Source organism: Bombina bombina, chromosome 4, assembly GCF_027579735.1.
Source record: "Bombina bombina isolate aBomBom1 chromosome 4, aBomBom1.pri, whole genome shotgun sequence".
Classification (NCBI taxonomy): Eukaryota; Metazoa; Chordata; class Amphibia; order Anura; family Bombinatoridae; genus Bombina; species Bombina bombina.
The window spans coordinates 258,274,292-258,281,771 of record NC_069502.1 but is presented as its reverse complement, the minus strand read 5'-3'; the positions used below and the strand labels follow the sequence as shown (position 1 = coordinate 258,281,771).

General features: G+C 35.1%; 1 long non-coding RNA gene across 1 annotated transcript; it reads right to left on the bottom strand.

The window, feature by feature from the left end:
• Nucleotides 1-3,766: 3,766 nt before the first annotated feature.
• On the bottom strand, nt 3,767-6,449 carry LOC128655334 (uncharacterized). Its single transcript, XR_008401761.1, has 3 exons — nt 6,382-6,449; nt 4,730-4,777; nt 3,767-3,797 (listed from the first exon to the last, which is right to left on the bottom strand). It is a non-coding gene; the product is annotated as an uncharacterized LOC128655334 (long non-coding RNA).
• Nucleotides 6,450-7,480: the final 1,031 nt, after the last annotated feature.

Sequence of the window (7,480 nt, the reverse complement as noted above, 5' to 3'; positions counted from 1 at the left end):
TAAAAAACTCAAAGAACCCAATCTCCCGACATTCCACTATGAGCAACATTTTTTGAGCTCAGGTCCTGACAAGAGAAATGGTGTTAGTATCTCCTTTAAAAAAGGCACTCCCTTCGAACTTTTGCAGAAATACCTTGATTCTGAGGGCAGAATCGCTAACCTATATGCACCTATCCGTTGTACACCTTCCTTCTTTCGCAAAGCTATTAACCAACTAATAGACATAGCTAAAGGCCCTATCATCCTAGGTGGAGACCTAAACTTTCCCATTAACCCTATTCTGGACACCTCCACTGGGAAATCATATATGAACCACAGAAGAATTAAAGCCAATTGGTCAGCAATACAATCTCTCCCACTTATTGACACATGGCGAATCACCCATACACATACCAAGGACTATACCTTTTTCTCACACCCACAAAAAACCTACACTCGCCTAGATTATATACTTTGTGACCAATCCATTTTAACATCCCTAAAAGATTCCAGGATCAGCCACACAGTATGGTCTGACCACAGTGCGGTTATCAACTCTTTCACCTGGTCTGCCAAACCTTTACATCGCCCAAACTGGAAACTAAATGATCTTATCTTTTCTGACCCTCAAATAACAACCGAAATCATTAAAAAAACTAAGGAATTCTTTACCATAAATAGATCTTCTGACACATCTATAACTAACTGGGAAACATATAAGTGCTTTATAAGGGGTGAACTTATCAAACATAATAAAAGACAGCACCAACAGAGAGCCTCATTATATAACTCCCTAACCACTAAATTAACACAAGCCGAATATAATCATAAAAACAACCCTCAATCTAGCCAACACTATTCCACTTTACAACAAGCCAGAGAAGACTTGAACAACTATCTCACAAAATGAGCCCACCTACGCTCTCTTACTTTGAGAGCTAAATTCTTCATAGAAAGAAACAAACCAGGACGCATGCTGGCTAGATCTCTTAAAAAAAGAGATTTAAGACCTTTATAAAGCGTATAACAGATCCCTTGTGTCATGTGTCCTCTGACAGTTCATCAATCGTGAATAATTTTGCTTATTATTACACTTCCCTCTATAATATAGAATCCCCAGACCTCATCACAAAGACTAATTTAATTAAAATTTTCTTGAAAAAATTGAACTCCCAACATTATCTGAGGAAGACATCTCTTCCCTAGACCAACCGTTTCATATCCATGAAATCCTGGCCGCTATTAAAACCCTACCACAGGACAAAGCCCCGGGCCCCGATGGTGTTACCCCAAAATTCTTTCACCTCTTCGCCCCACAACTTAACCCGCATCTTCTTGAGCTTTACCAATCAATCGATCACCAAGGCACTTTTACAAAAAATCTCCTGGAAGCGTCTATTACTGTTATTCCTAAACCCGGTAAACCAACAAATCAAGTCAAAAATTACCGTCCCATCTCCCTTATAAACATTGACATCAAGTTATATGCCAAATTATTAGCTACGCGCCTAAATACATTTTTGCCATACCTGATCCATACGGATCAGGACGGCTTTATTCGGGGTAGGGAGGCTAAAGATAATTCTATGCGGGTTCTTCAAACTCTGTATACAGCCACTACCAATAAATTACTAATGGTGGTGCTCTCCATAGATGCCGAGAAGGCTTTCGACAGGGTCAACTGGGATTTTCTCTGGTTGGCCCAGGCGAAATTTGGCTTTTCCCATGCATTTATCAAATAGAATTAGAGCTTTATATATTAATCCCTCAGCAACATTTTGGGCTAATGATATATTGTCTCATAGTTTCCAGATACACAATGGCACATGCCAAGGATGCCCCCTCTCTCCCCTTTTGTTTGTCTTAACAGTTGAAACACTTGCCACCCATATCAGAAACAACATAAACATTAAAGGCATGGCTAGACCGAGTGAACGTGGTGTCAATGACTATACTCCCTAAATATCTTTACTTGTTTCAGGTCCTCCCCCTAGATCTGTCTACTCAATATCTCAATTCACAACAAAAAATAATCGAATCATTCCTGTGGTCTTATCAAAGATGAAGACTCCCCAAAAAGAATCTATACCTTAGTAGGGAGAAGGGAGGACTGGGAATCCCCATTCTAACTAATTACTATAAAGCAGACCACCTGGCGCGTGTTGTGGCATGGAACCACCTCTCACCCTCCAAATCATGGGTCCAGTTGGAAACTTCCCTTTTAATAGGGCACAATATAGCCGAGATATGTTGGATCTCGAAGAGACACAGATCTCCACTATATGAACTCAACTATTACCTAGCAAACACTCTTGGAGTTTGGGATAAGACTATCAAAATCTCAGGGAAAAGCAGATACCATATTGGATATTATTTTTATATGGGAACAGAGAGGAACCAAACAACCCTAAATAACTTTTTCTCCTTGGTTATGTACTTCCACAATCCATCATATACCACTCCCCATATACCCATTAGATGGTTTCCCTCCTCACCTCCCATTCCCTACCCCTCCTTTTCCTTCCTTACTTTTGTTGCTGTTTGCTACCATACAGATTTATTAACAACTGTTACTACTTATATTATACTTCTTTATGTCTTTTATTTAAGGTCTCAAACCTGGACTTAATGGACTCCAACTCGGAATACAAGTATCTCTCATAGAGACAGACTTCCTTTAAGAGACCTCTGATGTTATTTTATGTTTATTATTACCTATGTTTAATTGTATCCTCACGAGACTCACGAAAGTCTATGGATGCATTTTTTCATTTTCCCAATATTCTCTCAACAATGTTGTAAACTTTGAAAAATTACAAAAAAATAAAAATAACTTATTAGAAATTACATTAATAAATAAAGCAGAAATATAACATTTTAATCAAATGATTCTTTTTATTATGATAAATATGATTTATGAAGGTCATAAAAACATAATTAAATAAGATAATAGGACCAATAAGTCAGAATGATAACACAGCCCCTTTGGAGCCAGCTGACAAGGTGACATAGTGCATCACAGTCCTTGGAGGGAGTTGACAAGGGAAAACAAAGGCCAACATAGCCCCTTTGAAGCCATCTGACAAGGTGACATAGTGCATCACAGTCCTTGGAGGGAGTTGAAAACAAAGGCCAACAAAGCCCCTTTGGAGCCCTCTGACAAGATGACATAGTGCATCATAGTCCTTGGAGGGAGTTGACAAGGGAAAACAAAGGCCAACATAGCCCCTTTGAAGCCATCTGACAAGGTGACATAGTGCATCACAATCCATGGAGGGAGTTGACAAGGGAAAACAAAGGCCAACATCGACCCTTTGGAGCCATCTGATAAGGTGACAACAAAGTGAAACAGGCACAAACATAATAAAAATATAACTTTTAAAACAGAGCCAACAGGCAACAAAGAAGAAAAATAAAAATGGACAGAGGAGTTACTCCTGCTCCCTTGGGGCATCTCCGGACTTGCTGCCTTGCCTCCATACGGAGCATGCAATTAAGTATAAGCCAATTAAGCTGCAGAACCATGTAGTCCTGCATCCTTCCCAGTTGCTGATGGCAACTCAGCATGGTTCCCTCCAATCTAGCTAGAGCCTCTAGCGTCAACCATGCTGAGTCACAACATAAACAAAAATAAAATTAATATAAATGACAGAACAGAATTAAAATATATCAAAGGGACATTGTACTAATTTCAATATAAATCATGATTATAATAAAATATACTATTTCGAAGAACAATTACACATTAAATATGTTCTTCATAGGGGGGGAAGGTAAGGAAGGTGTGGCAGGGTGATGCCCAGAAGTGGATGGTCCGTCTGAAATATATAATACAATTGTTTCAATACATATCTGTAAATATATTATTTACATTTCAAATTAATATTCATCATCATTTGAAATATGTAATTATTTATTTTGCTCACAAATTAGACAAAGTCACAATAATGACTATCTTTAAAGGTATCAATTGATTTCAAATAAGTCTAATTTCAACTATTTTGGAATTGATTCTTGAAACTATAATGTTTGTTCAATTGAACCTTTCTTGAACGTTTGTTAAATACATTAAAAAGCATATGTTGCAAAGTCCCCATTATGTGCTAATCTTTATGATTTTACAATATTACATTTCTCTTTTTTGATAATATATATCAATACACATATATGCATTTGATATAGAAAAGACATAGAGGTCCGTCTCTTATGTCATGTACTTGTCATTGGATCACATCTCGAGTGCATTATTAAATGTGACCAACATAGATTACTTTTAGACACATGCCTGTGGATTGACTTATGAGAGTTCACTAATTGGATAATATGGGAGTGTGTCATATGAGCAAATATTAATGGACACTCCACATAAGCTTTGAAACAAGGTAATCACTGATGACTAAATAGATTAAGATGATTGCCTTGATAATGTTAAATACCTGTGTACCAATTTCTGATTGTAGTCTAAATGTAGCCAACAACTGTCAAGTACTACCCAGGTGCTGAATACAGAATGGCACTGTCCCCAAAGATTACATTCAAATAAAAATAGCAAGATTATGAAGAATATCTTAGATTATGACTAAATTCTGATTTTGATTAGAATGTAATTCTATATCAGAATCACAATTTTTCCTTTCAAATACACTTTAGATTTAATTAGAGGATCCATGTTCAAATAGATCAATGTGAATGTATTAGGCAATGTTATGTACAAATGTGTAAGCCAAGAGTGAAGTGTAATGAGACATACCAGACTGTGACAACCCCGAGGTTGAGGGTCCAGCACCAACATCCATATCTGTAAAATATTCAATCAAGATTGGATATCATTAGTAAAAATCATAACCATGACATGAACAATCATACATGTTTAAATATTTTGACAAGGTAAATCATATTCTTAATTATGCATGTAAGATCAATTTTTGAAAAATATATGCATAAATGAGCATAGATAATTTCCTAATTTGTTTTTGCCATTAAGTGATAACTTAATCACAACTATTATGAAAATGGTATATATGTTTATGAATGATTAATCAAGGCCCTATCCAACTAGAAGGTTGAATCAATGACCCCATGTGTTAAAATGACAGTGAATCAAAGAATACTATATTTTTATTCCAATCCTTATTTTGATTTCTATATTTTGCCTCTAATGGAATAAGCTTAAAAATACTAGTGTATTTATGTTGCTATCAGGAATTGTAACCTAAGCCTAGGTAGTCTCACATGTTATTTTATTATAATTTGAAGTGTGCCTCTTATGTTAAAGGAACAGTTTATTTAGAATCCAACGTTCATTAATTACATAGGGAATGCAATTGCGACATAATTTGAAATTCACTTGTAACATAAATTTGTGTTTGATCTCGTGTTATTCTTTTTTGAAAGATAAAACAAATTCTGATCATATGCTATTACCAATATCCTTGAAATGGATATATTCTTTCAATTCATTTTGCACTTTTGAACAGCTAGAGGGTGTAAGTTAAGGTGTGCCATTCAGATAACATTGTGACCACACCAATGTATTCACAATGGAGAGGGCACTGATTGGCTAAATGCAAGCCTGTACAAAAGAAATAATTAAGGGGTCAATGTGCAATGGCTTAGATACAAGCTAATCACATATTTCATAAATATTTACTAAAAAATGTGATTGTATAAATAAAACAGTATTATGAAATAAAGGGATCATGTATATTTTTAAATATTAATATTTTTTGGTGACTGTCCCTTTGAGTCATTTTATGTATTCTTGCATTGATATCAATTGTTAGACATTTATCTGTGGGGGGGTTTCGATTCCTAGTATAGATAATTTCTTTTTGAATCTTGAAACTGTATTTGTAACATTTATCAAAATTAATGTATACATTTGAACAGCATGTCTAAAGTAATGTCACTGTAACAGCAAAATCATGTTTACATCTCTGCGCATTTATTTTATCGATGAGCATTGTGTAATAATTAAAAGCGTAATTGCACATCCGTGATTATGAATTTATTGGGATCCAGTAGTGTGTGAAGTATATTTTCTAACCTTTTCAAAGAAATTAACCAGTTTGTGTATTACGATATTCGAATATAATGATTGTAAATATTTGATCATGCAAATTAATATTTCAAAGTTATGTATGAATCGATATTCAATGGATAAAATGACGGAGGATTGGGAGTTCACGTATGTGCACTTCCGTTTTATCTCTGTGAAGCATAATCGTGATTCCGCAATAAAGATCATTATTCCTATATGATGATTGATGAATCTAAATTCAGATGTATACCATCCAACTTAACATCTGTTGTGAATTCTATATATGTTGAAAATATGACTGTATACACATTGCTTAAATATATACTCAAATATTAAATTATTATATAAAGTCTGATCTTTACCTTGTTCAGCTTCTGTCCCACTTTCTTCCAGGTCATCGATTGGAGGTGCACTGGCCTCTGGGTCAGGAGTTTCAGGGCCATCAGCTGGGGGCTGGGAGGGGGGCAAGGACTTGGGGGCTGCAAATTATGTCATATAAAAGGTGAGATATCTGTGAAAGCAGTGTGCACAGATATCATATTGATTATTTAATTCATATAGGAAGCTATTAATATCAATTGTTTTGCTTCATGATACAACATTGTTTTCAACACTGAATTGGGTGAGGTCAACCCCCTTTCTGTTGCCAGAGACACATTACAAGCCTGGCATGTCCCCAGTACACCTGAAATAAAGTATGTTTATTCAAACCTCCTGCTGTTCAGAGTTTAACTAGACAGGACTTCTAAAGAACAAACATTTGTCCCAAACTATAAGAGATAATGTCACATTTCAAGAGCCTTTGATCATGGTCTCAGAAGAGAGGTAATTTATAAAGAATTATTATTGTATATTCTTCCCAGATTGAAATCTCTAAATTAATTTAACCTAAGAAATGTATTACTTAGATCACAGGAACCCATGTGGATAAGCAGCCGAGAGGTCTACAATGTGAGATACCTTTCCAGGATGACCAACAATTTAATAATTTATTATCTTAGTGCAAATTGACACATGCTGAGTTCCAAATACACAAACCACAGACGTTGAAGCTCCAAATGCCCTTGGTGATATGGGGGAGTTGAAAGCATCAAAATTGAGATTTTAAAGTACAACTAAATTATGTAAAATTTTCAGATATGGTGTACCTCAGTATTGTATAAATGTACATTTGTGGATCTGAGAGAAATGCCTAACAGTAACATAGTAGATAAGTATCTGCTGAATTGAGTAAGTAGCTATATGGTCAATTTAAAATGTCCAATTTATTTTAAAATAAATAACATTCTTTTGTTTTCCAGGCATCTGATATACAAACTGGGTTTTAAATATGACTAGTATATACTAATATATGAATGCCTATATAATGTGTGCCCTGAATCATATCATATAGTGTATACACTAAATATTAAAATAATATTATATTATTATTACCAAGGGTATTCATTTTATTTTAACACA